Raw genomic sequence first — 14,801 nt, 5'->3', positions numbered from 1 at the left:
ACAAACACTAATCATTTGCTTATTTCGGTGATTAAAGAAACTTTAATAGCCGCAAGTTCCGCTCCTCTTCTTCTCTGAAAGCCGTAAATGGGGCGATTTTATAAGCCTGGTTCTGAGTCCCCTTCCCCAGTCGAGAAGATTTGAGAATTGAGACGGTTGTGTGGGGGTGGGGGTGGGTAGTGTGGGGGGGGGTGGTGTAGGCCGGAGCGGAGGTGGCTGGGAGAGAGAGAATGTGGGCCCGCTCCATAGGACCGTCTCCAATCTGAATAGTGGAATTATCACCGAGGATTTTTCCCAATGATACCGTATCAGATCTCCGAGATTAGGACGATCCCTGGTGGCTGGGAATTATAAAGAGAATGCAGATGACTTTCAGTCTGAAGGAGGCGAGTGTTCAGAAGTGAACTTTAGGCACATTGTGCTACACTATCGCCGGGGATCTCACTATTTCCTGAAACAGGCAGGGAAGAATTTAAAGAATCAGTATCCATTTCAAAGGGCGATTGAGGTTACATTTTATAATACAGCGGCAAATTATTCTGAACGTGTAACGTCATTTTTCTTCTGAGCCCGGGTCAGACGTGGCACTTTATGTTATTTCTATAAAGCGAAAACAATGAGATAGACTGCGGCTGGGTCCAAATGTATTCACACCCAGGTGTGGAGCGCGAGTGGGGAGTCGCCACACAATTGCGGGATATTCTATTTAATTTAATTTGATTTTCCATTCTATTTTATTTTCAAATGGCTTTTTTTCTTTTCGTTTTTTTTCTTCACGAAGGGGTAATGAAAGGCGGAGTGCATCTTCACTTTGCTCAGAGAAGGGAATAGCACAGGGCTGGTACAGCTGCTACAGTAGCCCATTACTCCCAAGCAAAATGTCAGTCTTTCTAGGCCATTACTTTTTAACCCCGAGGCCTTCCTTCATTAGGGTGTTACAGAAATAGTTTAGCTAAGAGAAAATGGGTTGGAGTGCAATTTCGACACTTCATTTCTTTTTCCATCTGAAAACCAGTGGCCACTAGACACCATCCATCTCCCTAATGCGTCTCACACCACACGGCTCCCTGAGTCTTCCACACATTACCTTCCAGTGGCCGCTTCTCTCAAGGAGAAATGCAAATGCCACACATGACATTACATGGTAGAGAAACAACTAATGTGTATAAATCGATGTGAAACAAATAAAATTTTCTTTAAAAAAGCTAGATTAGTGGCCCTTAAACTCGGCCTTGGGGTACCACTGCATATGCTGGTTTTTGTTCCAGCCACAAGTGGATCCCAGAATTTCGACATTAATTTTTCTTAATAATGCTTTTCATATTTAGAGGGATTATTTACCCTTTTAAACCACATTATGTCAGAAATAGCTTTGCATGTGATAGAGAATAACAGTCCCATGTTTGCACTGTGCTTTAATGCAAAAGATTATATAAAGAAGGGTAAAAATGTTAACTGATCAAACTAAAGACTGAGGTGAATCAATAGGTTTCTAATTGGTGAAACTGTGGACACATGGCCACTACAACTAACCATTTGGTAGATAATGAACAACTCAGAGACAAAGCAAATGATAATGAGACAAACCTGCACTGTGTTAACACTTTATTTGTGAGTCAGATCTGTGCGGACAAATGTTAACTGAATCCGAGCCAATGTCTATTCAAAACCGAAGATAGGGCCATATTTCGGCATCTATTGTTTGCAGGCACGTTTACTGCAAGGTATATCAATCGATCTTCTCAATCCAGGTGTGGGATGTCTGTGCGATGTATTTTCCACAATATCTAACCATCAGTGGATCAATGGATTAACACTGGATACTAAAAGGAGAATATTCATTGTGCTACTGTGTAGAGAGCGCTCTGCTACACAGAATCTCACTATGGGGTGGCTGCCAATGCCTGTGGGGCAGCATTAGCCCTACAGACCAGACAAATGCGCATGCAAGTGCGTCCAGTTCTGTCCCATACTGGACTTCAGAAAACATAACGTTGTAGTTCCAATACACAAAAAGACAAAGATCTATATGACTGGAGACTAAAGGGGTATTCTGTCCAACTGCAATGCTAAATACCGTGTTGATACAAGCCAATGTGCACTGGTGGAACTGCACACAGCTCCACGTGTGTCATGAGATTGATTCTGCACAAGGTGGATGTGCATACCTAAGAATACACAGGAAGCTCACCTTATGGCTTGTGAAAGCACTTACTGCTAGGAACAAGCTGTCTGATATCATTTCCTGTTGGACTTTTCTGCCATAGCTCATCCCACCCCTATCTTCGAGGATGCTGTGCATAAATGCTAATGCACTGAATAAATGATAAGTCCTGAATAATTAATAAAGTCAGATGTTTTCACATGGGGAATGCCAATCAAACATGGTCAGAGCTGGTCTTGGAGCAGTACAAAATAAAATTATCTGGGAGTACATTTTGAGTTGGGTGAACCTAAATCATTAATGCCTGGGTGAGTTTGGTGTATCTCTCTGTAAATCGCATAACACATTGCAACCTACTTGTAGCCATAATGGATGCCGGGACATTTGTAGGATGGAATTAGTCCTTTTCAGATGCGGTTTAAGACACTCCACAGCGATAGACTGGCAACCTGTCCAGGGTGAATTCCAGTGTCTCGCCCAATGCATGCTGAGATAGCTCCACCACCTCCCACAACCCTGACCAGGATTAAGTGGGTATAGATAATGGATGGATGCATTAATACACTCCAGGTAACAATAAAGAACCAATGCTAAGAATGATTTTCAGCTCAGTCAAAAAAGGCGAAATATTTAGAGGCCACACAATTATTTCATTTTTCTTTGTTGACAAAAAAGCTGTAGACATGGAATCATATTACAATAAACATGCGCAAAACTTCTCAAAGACTTATGGACAAAATCATGCAGAGGGAGACAGAGCACAAATGTACCCTGGAAATGCTGGTGTGAACCATCAAAATAAGGTTAAAGACTTTTTTTTATTATAACACACACAGTAACACTGCTATGTGAGTGATGCCAATATGGGCAAAATGGTTCAATTATGTTTCAAACGTTCAGTTGGAAGCAGTGGGATTTTTGGTTTGTCAGCTAGAAATTCTCAATCCTAAAAAAAGTTATGTTCATTTATTATGTCCATAGTCACGAAAGCACCCAAATCTCACAGCTAAAGCTCTCCCCTGCAGACATACACACTTGGCACCAATGCTTTTAACTCTAATGGGCCACCAACCACTAACCACACCCATCGTACTGTGGTAAAGAAAAGAAAGAAAAAAATAATCTGATAAAACTCAATGATTATGTGGCCAAACCACTTTACCAAGATCAGTAAGGTTGATAAGGAAAAAGGAGAAGAATGCCAAAGTGAATCATGACACTCAAATGGTTGCTATCCCATACATTTGCATATTGTGTGATCTGGTATAAAATTAGCATTTTTGTGTACTTCACAAGGTGCAATAATGGCATTTTGCACCTCAGTAAAAGCAAGCAGAATTCAGTCATCTAGGAGAGCTTGTAGCCACAAGGACAGCATGGCTGCAGTTCACTGCTCATGATGACTGTAGATCAGGAAGTGGTTCTTCAGGTTTAACATTTAGTATCTGTGCATAGTGGTGCTCAATGCGAGCTGAGGTCAACACAAACAAAAAATTAATGCTAAAATAAGGTTTGCATGAATATTAAAAAATGTCACAGTTAGTATAACTAATAAATTGCATTTAAACTTCAAGTTTCATCTCACCCATAACACATCACTCTTAAGTCCACATTCAAGATGTTTTGCCATTCTTGCCACATACATGCCATTTCCTGTTGAACACCATTGGCCATATACTTTACATTACCCAACATGAAGAAACACAGTTTTACAGATATGTGATCAGAAGGATCATTAAACCACCATGGAGATACAGTCAAAAGACTCTGGACTGCTGCTGAATAAGACCAAGGATAAGAAAGACAGCATCTTCAGTTATGAAGCAGACCATGTTGTTTGGTCAGTGTATGAAAGCACTGACTACAAGCCGGCCTGTAACATTAACCATTTATGAATATTTTCACAAGCCTGAGACATCTATGACATTAACCTTCAATTGAGAGAAAGGGATTTGCATAGCCCCAAACTACTATGACACTGAGAAAACATGTTTTTTAAAAAGAACAGTTTCAAGTAGTGTATTAGTCTACAGTACATCATTAACTTCATAGAACACTGCAGATATGATTAAACACTGTTAGCTCAATTTAATTATGTCTGTTTATTGATAACATTATACAAGCTGCACAACACCTTTTTACTGAGCATATGAGGGAAATAAGTAACATGAACTGGCTAACATAAACACGAGCTTTCTGTTATCTTAGAAGACTCCCCTCATCAGAGAATTAGCTTGCTAAATTGTTTTAATCTTCAACATTACAGTGTAAACCAAGCTAGAAACCTAATTCTATGCACAATCCATGGAGACTGTAGTTTATATACTGGCAAGCTACAGTATCTCTATAATACATGAATTAGTAGACACAATGATACTGTAAATTGTTAGCTTCCTTGTTTGGCTGATTTTCATTTTCATAACCTGCACACTGCTGCAGTGCCTTGCACGGCTTGCAGTTTGCTTACTACGCAAATGAACGCTGACAATAACAGTAATTACTATATTGAAATAAAATAATTTGATTCAATGCCATGTTACATTCCATTCATTCTGACAAATTAAATTACATTTTCATCAAAGATACAAGATGTTTAAGGACAATTGGAGATTTGTAAAGTACAAAATGTTTAAATAGCAGGGCATGGTAAGATACTACATAATACAGTAAATGTTATAAGTTAATTTTGATGAAGAAGAGGCATTTTCTTTACACAGGTGAAGAAAAGTAATGCTTGGGCACTTGCTGAAATGTATAAAGTAATGGCAGCTTCAAACAGTGGAGTCTTTTATAAAACAGCTGGCCACCATCAATCTTAATAGCCACACCTTAGTGTTGAGGCCAGAGTGAAAAATACAGTAACAGGCAGGCGTAACACACAAAGAATTGTGCCATGCACTGATCTTCACTTGGGGACTGCATTGTGATTAAACTGAGGCATACCACATCCTGGTCCTGCTGCAGATCATGGGGCCATTGGGGGGTGAACCATGCTACAAATCACACAAAAACACTTCCACAAACACACTGCAAGGTGGTTTGTGCCCAGTTCTAATAAAGAAGCAGCAAACAATGACACAATGACACCGCATATGTAAAAAAAGCCTTCTCTATTTTACAAAGTAGCCTAGTGGTTAGCATTTGGGTGGATAAAGTGTTTTCTGAACAGTGAATTCTGTATGCTGGTTTTCTTATTCTTTTGCAGATTCCCTTATCCAACATTGGTGACAGAAAGGCCCACTGAATTTAAGTCAGCTCCTATTTCACATCTCAAATTAGGCATACAATAAACTCTTATATCTAAGCTAACCTGTACATCTTATACCACTGTCAAAGGACTAAAGGGATACCGCCTGATTGTTGCTACGACAACTATCTAAAATGAAAATCAGATTAACCCTTTCATAGAGCTCCAGACAGCAGACATCTCTTATTCGGTAGTGTCTTCCTGCTTGCCCTGCTGAAATATTGAGGAGCAATGCGATGTCTGTGTTGAACAGTATACCAGTATACCACTGTGGCAGAAAGCAATTTCACAGTGGAATATATTGCTTTTTATGATGCTGTTCAATTTCATTAGAAAATGTCATTAATAATAATATTATAAAAATTATATAAGACAGAAGATAATATCATTTTTACGACAGAATTTCATTTGTACTTTTGTTTATTTTCTGGAAAAACTATTCTGAATTACTTCTAGGATTTTCATAAAAAATAGTCTTACGACTTTAAAAATATAAAAAGAGATAAATAAATGTACAGAGAGCTTCATAATGTTTGGGACAAAGACATCGTTTTTTTTCTTAGATTTTTGTAGATTTGTGGTTAGATTGCAGATTAACGTGCAGATTCTCAGATTTGATAAAAGTGTATCTTTATACATTTTGGTTGCAACCTGCAGAAACTACAGCACTGTTCATACATTTACACAGCCCCCATTTCAGGGCACCATAACATTTGGGACAAATTACTTCACATGTGTTTCTAATTATTCAGGCGTGTTCAACTGCTTGCTTAGTGCAGTTATAAGAGAGCTTACAGTATCTAGTCTTGATTCTAGGGTTTTAATTGCCTTTGGAATCTGTTATTGGTGTTTGTAAACATGAGGAACAGAGCTGTGCCAGTGAAAGTCAAGGAAGCCATTATGAGGCTGAGAAATAAGAAAAAACAGCGAGAGACAAAGGCCAAACCTGAGGGTTACCAAAATCAACTGTTTGGGACATCATTAAGAAGAAAGAGCACTAGTGAGCTCAGTAATTACAACGGCCCTGGTAGGCCAAGGAAGTTGGTGACCAAAAAGTGACCACAGTTGGTGACCAAAAAATTCTCACCATAATGAAGAAAAACCCCCACCTGTCCAACAGATCAGAAACACACTTCAGGAGGCAGACGTGGATGTATCAGTGACTACTGTCCGCAGAAGACTTCACAAACAGAACTACAGAAGCTATACTGCCAGATGCAAACCACTAGTTTGACACAAGAATAGGATGGCCAGGTTACGGTTTGCTAAGAAGTATCTAAAAGAGCCTGCAGAGTTCCAGAAAAAGAACAGATGAGACTAAGACTCACTTGTATCAGAGTGATGGCAAGAGCAAAAAGTGGAGGCCAAGAGGGACTGCCCAAGATAAAAAATAAAAAAAAACCCTAATCTGTGGAACATCGTGGTGGGGTTGTTATGGTTTGGACATATACGACTGCCACAGGTACTGGCTGACTTGTCTTCATTCATGATGTAACTTCTGATAACAGCTTCAGAATAAATTCTAAAGGGTACAGAATCTTATCTGCTCAAGTTCAAGTAAATGCCTTCAACCCCATTGGACAGTACTTCATCCTACAGCAAGAGAAGCAAAGCAACAAAGGAATTGTTTAAAGCCAAAAACTGGAAAATTCTTGACCGACCAAGTCAGTCACCAGATCTGAATCCAATTGAACGTGTGTTTCACATGCTGAAGAGAAAACGTAAGGCCATGAAAACAAGCAAGAGCTGAAGACGGCTGTAGTACAGGCCTGGCAGATCACCACCAGAGAAGATACTCAGCACCTAGTGATGTCAATGGGTCACAGGCTTCAGGAAGCCACGGCAAAAAACTAAGCAAAATGCTACACATGACTACCCTTATTTACATAACATTAATATATCCAAAACATTATGGTGCCTTGAAATGGGTTATGTATAAAAAGTGCTGTAATTTCTACATAGTGAAACCAAAATGCACCAAAATACACTGTAATAAAAGAATCTGCACTTTAACCACATGTGAATTGTTTTATCACAAATCTAAAATTCCCTATGTGTATATGTTCTTTATGGAAAAAAAAATTACCAAATGTAACATGATGAAAGTAGAAGAATGTTCTATCTTGGTATAAATAAGTACCTTTTACAAGCAAATTAATTATGTATTGCTAGCTAGGGGTATAATTTTATGAACCTATAGGGTACCGCCCCAGTACATTTTTAGGCAAAGAGTCATACCTTTTTTTCTGAGAGCGTTCATTTCTCTGCATTTGCGTGTGCATGTTTATCTGTTCAGTTCAAAGGAAGAAAACAGATGGTTGAGAATCAAAAGGACAGCCCTCCATTTTCAAAGCTAGGTTCAGGTTCGGCATATGATGATGTCACACAGGAAAGGGTTGGCTTAGCTACCCAGGATAATCACTGTATACTGTAAGTGCATAAATATGTCAGCTGAGCTAAGACACATGAAGAGTGACAAGCTTAAAAATATTTTCCCAAAGAGAAGGAGATCAGTCTCTACCCCGTTTCCATAATGAGGTACATAGCAACGAGGTAATTCATAAACCACATGTCTTCCACCTTGCTGTCAACAAGTCCAAGCGTACAGCAACCATATGAGGGTCCACATTAACTTTCTCTCAATATGAAATTAATAATATGTGTGTCCTCTTAGTCTGCATTTCTTATTAAACACAAATATAAGGCAAGCAACAACTTGTTATAACATGTTACAACAAGCCTAGATTGTATGTGTAAAATGGTACGGAACAGACCAAAAGGATTTTGTGATACAATTTTAAGGTAATGCAAGAATGAATAAAAATTGGGCTCCAAACTGTGTGGAAAGACATTAAGACATTTTGTTTGTTTTAATATATGGATATGAACTGAAAACTGGCTGGGGGTTACATTCCATGGCATCCATACTTCCACACTTCTCTGGATCTATTTGTAGAATGAACTTCATTAAAAATATGGTCCACAATATGACAACCTTCCCATATGTAAATTGAGAAATCATTAAATGTTGCATGTAGGTTTCCTATGAGATAAGCCTTAAACCTTTACAAGCAAATTACAATATGTTGGGTCGCATGCATTGGTGGCCACATTGCATGCTGTGTGGCAAATATTTTATGTGCCTTGAAGGCATTTATTTTATCTGTCACCTTGCATAACCTTCAAACCTTGAAATGGGTTCAGAAGGACATTACTGTGCATTACTGTATATTTAGTGCACTTCATAGGGTGTGTACTCCAACCTGAACTACACGGCAGCCATATTTTTGCACTGTATTTAGAACCTCAATGGAAGAATATGTGCACCCAGTTTCAATGTCCTGTTCAGTTCATTAGTGCTATGCACTTGAATGAAAATGTACTGGCAGCTGTACTGAGTGTGAGATACAGAATGGCCTAAGGCAACAAAACAAGAACTTTACACTGGACTATATGGATTATGAGCAAAAAGTGTGTCAAAAGAAATAATGGATTCTGGAAAATCAGGAAGAAAAACAGATACATATTTTCAAAGGTGATGGCACAAATGGTGGGACATGACTTCCAAACCAAACAGGTTTTGTTGAAGTTTTTGGTTTTTGTTTACTGCAGTGCATTTAGGTCATCAGTGGCAATACTATATGTAAACACTGGATTTGATTTCACTGCCTGTCCTTCCATTTTAAATATGTTAATAACATAACATAATGACGAGAACAGGCCATTCAGCCCAACAATGCCCGCCATTTTCCTGACTATAAGCAATATGAGTAATATTCTACTACAGTTCAGACCTGGCTCAAATAAACATTAGAAATTTATGCTATATTATGCTAAATATCTATGCCCTCAAATAATTTGAAAATTTTCCTACAGACCCCCGAGAATTTCAACCAAAATATTACTAAACAAAATCAAATGCAGTGAAATTCTTTGAATATCTTCAGAAAATTTGGTGAAAGGAGATCTTTTTTTTTAATGTTAGCAATATCTGAAGAAATGTTTCTGGTCTCTAGTTGAAGAGTTGAAAAATTTCTGATTTGACCCAGGTCTAACTTGGATCAGTTTGTCTAAAAGCCCACTGGTGACCACACTGGTTATAACCTGGGACCTACTGCAGAAGAGGATTTCACATTGAGTTGGTGTCACCTTGAAGTTGAGGAAAGTATTCTTGCACATCATTAGACCATTCCTCAAAATTCATACCTAGCTTCATCATAATCGGGGATGGTTGACATGATATATTACAGAGGGGGAAAAAGCAATAAAATTCAGCTTCCATTGCCTTTGGCTTGCAATACTGACCCCTATGGGTTACAGCTGATAAGCGGGGCATATTCATTGTAAGTCATCAGTATTATTGTCCTGAGACAAACAATAGGATTGTGAGCCAGGAATAAAAAACCCTGTGATGAAGGACTGCACGATGGTGCATTATGTCAAAAAAAATAATTGGGTTATGCAAGCAAGGATTACAAAGATGACAAAAATAAAATCACTGTGCCTGTGAAAGACAAGTCTAGGACTTTCACACCTATTCAGCCAACCAAATAAAATAGATCACATAAAAATCAATTATCTGTCTGATATGACAGATTATACATACATATACACACACACATATATATATATATATATATATGTGTGTGTGTGTGTGTGTGTGTGTGTGTGTGTTGTTAAATGCACATTTTGCCAATTCATTTAAGGAAGTGATAAATGGGTTCCCACTAAAAGATGATCTTATTAATGCGTGCACATGATGGAAATGAATTCAAAAGAAATGTCCATATCCCTCCTGGTAGAACTAAAAATGAAACAGCCACCTTAGCTAGTGTTCTGTGGTTAAACCTCTGGCTCCCTTGCCAGCCCTGGTTTCAATATTCCCCCAGCCCTGTTCCCGGGGTCTGTTAGCCTCCGACGTGTAAAAGATACAGTGAAGGAAACAGTGTAGTCAGCGCGGAAGTGATTACAAACTGATGCTCCAAATTCGCTATAAAATGAAAATCAATATTTCCACAAGTTGCAGCAACATAAAAGATAACCTTCATTGATTTTTCTAGACTTGGGCCTCTGTGATAAAATCTAATATAAATTTTCAGCCGTGCGGATTTGGATCAGAGCGGAGCAGGGGGCTGACGATAAGTTCCCTGCACATCTTTGAGAGTTGGTATTTTTTTTCTCTCTCCCTCCCTGCCGTCTGCCTTTTCCAAAGCAGGGGCTGTACTATTTATAATTGGCCCTGCGCGAGCAAAAGCTTCTATCAGGAATCTGTTCTAATTTTTATTACTGAGAAGCTAAAGCCTGTTCCAGATAATTTGGAAATTTCAGGGGAATTGTGATAGAGCTGATGGCACAGCCGGACTGACTCAAGAAAAGAGCTAACCTGTAATAGCCTCTGTGGCTGGGCTGATTAAATGTTGCCTTAGATGAAAGACCTGCCATCACCGCAATAAATTAACCAATCACACAAATCCCAAGTCGCTGCTAATCCTTCCTTGATACCATGATCCTCTGATCAGCTGAAGGAGGTAAAGAAGAAAGTGGCTTGTGACACTCAGCTTCTCTAACCCCTGGATTCTGTGTAAACAACAAGCTAATGATATCACACTGACCATTTCTCAACCGTGGGCTACTTTTTAACCCTCTGCGGTCAGGGAGGGTGATCTGTTAAGCTCCTCCTGATACGAGGGGTTAGTTTCATTCCTCCCTTTCCTCTTTTTTTTCCTCACCTCCAGGACAAGTCTTTCAATTTCCAGCAATATTACAAAAGAAATCTAAGTGTTTGAAAGCCTTTTTTAATTAATTTGATGCTATTTTGCTTTATATTGCACGCTGACCACAATGACTGGTTATAGTCCAAATTTTGTTCGTGTTTCAAAACGTTAGAGGTGCTCTGCACAGTGTCTGCGTGTTTCTCTAGTGAGCAGCAATACTGATTTAAAATGGAGGATCACTGTAACGAGCATGTCCAGTCCTCCAGGCATCTTTATGCAGAAAACACACCGTACACTTCCTTGTTTAGGGATAGTATTTCACCTGGAGCACTGGAAGACTGTATTTAAGGGTGAAACATGTTGAATCTTCCCCAGAACAAAAAAAAAACATTAAATATCATCGAAGGGAGAGACACAAAGTGATGGGGGCGGAGCGCTATTCAAGAAATCCACAAAAACACCTGAATATATAGTAACATCAACAGCAACGAGGTATCGCCCCACAAAGCGTTTGGCTTGGCACAGTATGGAACGCTCTCGGGCCAGACCATTTCCAAAACACCGGAGGGGGTACTCGTCGAATCCGTTTCGACTACCGGGAGAGTCTACTGTAGGAGTAAGAGGTGTGGTACGTGAGGGGGAGCTGGGAGACCGAATTTAGTGGGAAAAGGTAGCACAGGCTGCAGGAAGGGAATGCCTTATAACAGATGTGAAATGGTACACTGAGGCATGAAACATGGAGTACACGCTAACGCTGATGATTACTGTAATGAAGGACACTTATTCAGCCCCCTGCCTGCCTCCCCCAAACACGCCGCCTCACTGCCATGTCCAGAGGCACAACCGCATTCTTTTCCTGTAGCGTTGGTGCACCAGGATGCTTCGGAATATGAATTCAGACATGAAAGGGCTTAACCAATAAACTACCATGTTAGGACCTAACAAATTTTGCAGAATAAAATCAGCAGGTTTCATAACAATGAGATATTTCAGCCTGATTGCAGCTTTACTGCCTGCTGTTAAAATATGTATGCTAATTGACTCATAATTTCCGACACGCATTTGTGTATCGTTATTCAATAAATTTAACATCAAAACATAAAGAATTAATAGCGCTTTACAGTGATTATGAGCAAAGGTGAGAAGGTGAAGTCCGTAGCCATTATTTATAAATGACAATTTATGCATCATATGATGGTTGACCCTGGCTCTTCTGGGGGAAAATACTGTGTATTTAAAGTGAATTTCTCAATATACAAATCAAATTGTTTTGAGTAAATGTCATTCTGAATAATTAAAGAACCTAGTTCATTTGCTGATGGTTCATCTTACTCAAATGAATAATGCATTTAACAGCCTTTTTTTTCTCTGCAACGTGTAAAATGGGAGACCATGCCTGAAACCATAGTTTTTCTTCAGCTTGACACTCAATTTTTTTAAATTCACAGCTAGTTCATTTAAGATGAGTTTCTTGATTTCAGAACGGACACCCTGAATGACTACTATTGGTTTAGGTTTAGTTTACATGTTATTCCACACTTATTAACAGGTTTGCTGGTGATAAAAGGTTTGTGCCTTTTTTAAAGCTCTGTTTACAGCAAAAGCATACTCACACCTTGATAAAGTCCATTGCAATTAGTTGTTCACCATGATGAAACAAATTGCAAGTGGTCAACTGGAAATTTCATTAAGGGAGATTTCCGCCCCCCCCCTCCTTCGTTATCACCAGCTGTATTAATATTTCCTTAGCCTCAAGGGCAGATGAATTGCTAGGGATTCTTTTTTTGTGTGAAAAGAATGACCAAAATGACATTTGCACACAATGGTGATATGCTTACATGCCTGGTTTAAAATCTAAATTCAGACACTCATTTTGGTTGTATGCTTCAGCATACGGTCCAGTTAAATATGAAGCTAAACCACAATTGCTACACACACAGCAAACAATGCCCTTTGCAGCAGGCCATTTTGTCTCATTTCATGTTATTTTGGTTCTTCCCCCCCCCCCCTCCCCCCCGAATAGCCCCGGTTTCATCTGCTCGAATGAAAAGACACCTCCGTGCTGCTGTTTTTTTTTTCCCCCTCTCAAGCTAGCATCTGCTATTGGGAGGCTAAATAACAGAAATATGCAAAAATTGCACACTAATTCCCTTTGGAGATAGATCTTGGCTGCCGCGCTGTCATAAATCAGAGAATTTCGATATGAAATGAGGCAAGCTGCTCTAATCATTTCTGCATTTCAAATTGGATCACTGGCTCAATCGCTTGGCTTTTAAACTGCTTGCCTAAGAGCAAATGTGAGGTGGGAGATAATTCAGAAGAAATCTCTCCCCGTGCTCTGCTGCAGTAGTTAGTTTACTGCTTGAGTGCAAAAGAATGCCTTTTTTATTCTCCCCCACCTCTCCCCTTTTCAACTTTGTTAAATTGACTTTCCCCCCCTCCCAATTTAAATCGATTAAATTGAGAATCGCTTCTGTTCCAATAATCTGCCAAATAATCTACCTATCAAGGTGCACATATGGGCAGCGCTTGTTGTTTTGTTGTAAATATCTAAAATGTACATGAAATGCATTTGTTTCAAATCACATATGCCAGAACACTTTTTTTTGGTACATACTCTATTTGGGAATTTCTAATCCTTCAAATTTATATTATCAATAATAATAATAATAATAATAATAATAAGTATTATTATTATTATTATTTAGAAAAGAAGCTAGTCCAATACATGCTTAACATGATTTCTCTCAAGCCTATTTTGTGCTATTTACTGCATTCTGCAAGGTATACTGCAAGGTAATGTGGTATACTGGTTTTGTTTGCACATCGTTGTTTTGTTTGCTTACTCTGGCATGTGTGACTGCACTCCTTTGGCCTTTAATATAAGGCAGGGCTGTCCATTTTTCTTACTGCAACCATCCTTAGATTCAGCAAGAGAGAGAGAGAGAGAGATAGAGAGAGAGTAAAGAAGAGGTAGAGAGAGAAGAGCGACCAGCTTGTTCCAAGCGTCCTACATTCCATCAAACCCCCAGGCACTGAGAGACGCTCCAACTCCAAACGCATCCAGTTTAGTCGAAGCTCAACCTGCCCTCCGGTCGAGATTTCCCCTGATCCTTGCACTCAGAGTTGTGTGCGAGAATGGCCAGGTTGGCCCTCATCCCTTTCCAGACAATAAAACCTGACGGTACTCACAGTACTGCGCAAAGCCTCCATCGAGTGTGCATCTACCAAACAAACACTAAAACATACAACTACATCGTACACAACACATGATACTTCTGAAACTAAATTAGCTACATTTTATTAAAAAATCCTTCATTAGTTTGAGAATATTATCCCATCTTTGCTGGGTAACACATTTAGCACTTATACATATGGGGGGGGACAATGATGTGAATTTTTATCACTTGCAGTTTATTCTATATTTCTATCCAGAGGCAAAGTAATAACAGCATGCTCTCCCTCCTTCTAGGGTTTGAATTTCAGTCAAAGAGCCTTCCATCCCAGTGCGTCTCCCATTCTTGCCATTTGAATTTCCCATTTGATTTCAATTGGCAATTTGTTTGATCTTTGCACGTGACCCCAGGACGACTCCTGCAGCTATGCGTGGTTGTGAGAGCACATAATAGGGAGCGGGCTGCCAGTTCTGCTCGCCCGGTATGGATATTACAATTTC

The 14,801-nt window shown here is 39.3% G+C and overlaps 1 protein-coding gene across 1 annotated transcript in view; it reads right to left on the bottom strand.

The window, feature by feature from the left end:
• The window catches only part of zfpm2a (zinc finger protein, FOG family member 2a), a 150,019-nt gene that overhangs the window by 48,775 nt on the left and 86,443 nt on the right, over positions 1-14,801 (bottom strand). The window lies entirely within an intron of this gene.

The sequence above is a fragment of the Anguilla rostrata genome, chromosome 1 (assembly GCF_018555375.3).
Source record: "Anguilla rostrata isolate EN2019 chromosome 1, ASM1855537v3, whole genome shotgun sequence".
In the NCBI taxonomy this organism is placed as follows: domain Eukaryota; kingdom Metazoa; phylum Chordata; class Actinopteri; order Anguilliformes; family Anguillidae; genus Anguilla; species Anguilla rostrata.
This window is presented reverse-complemented; position numbering and strand designations above follow the sequence as displayed.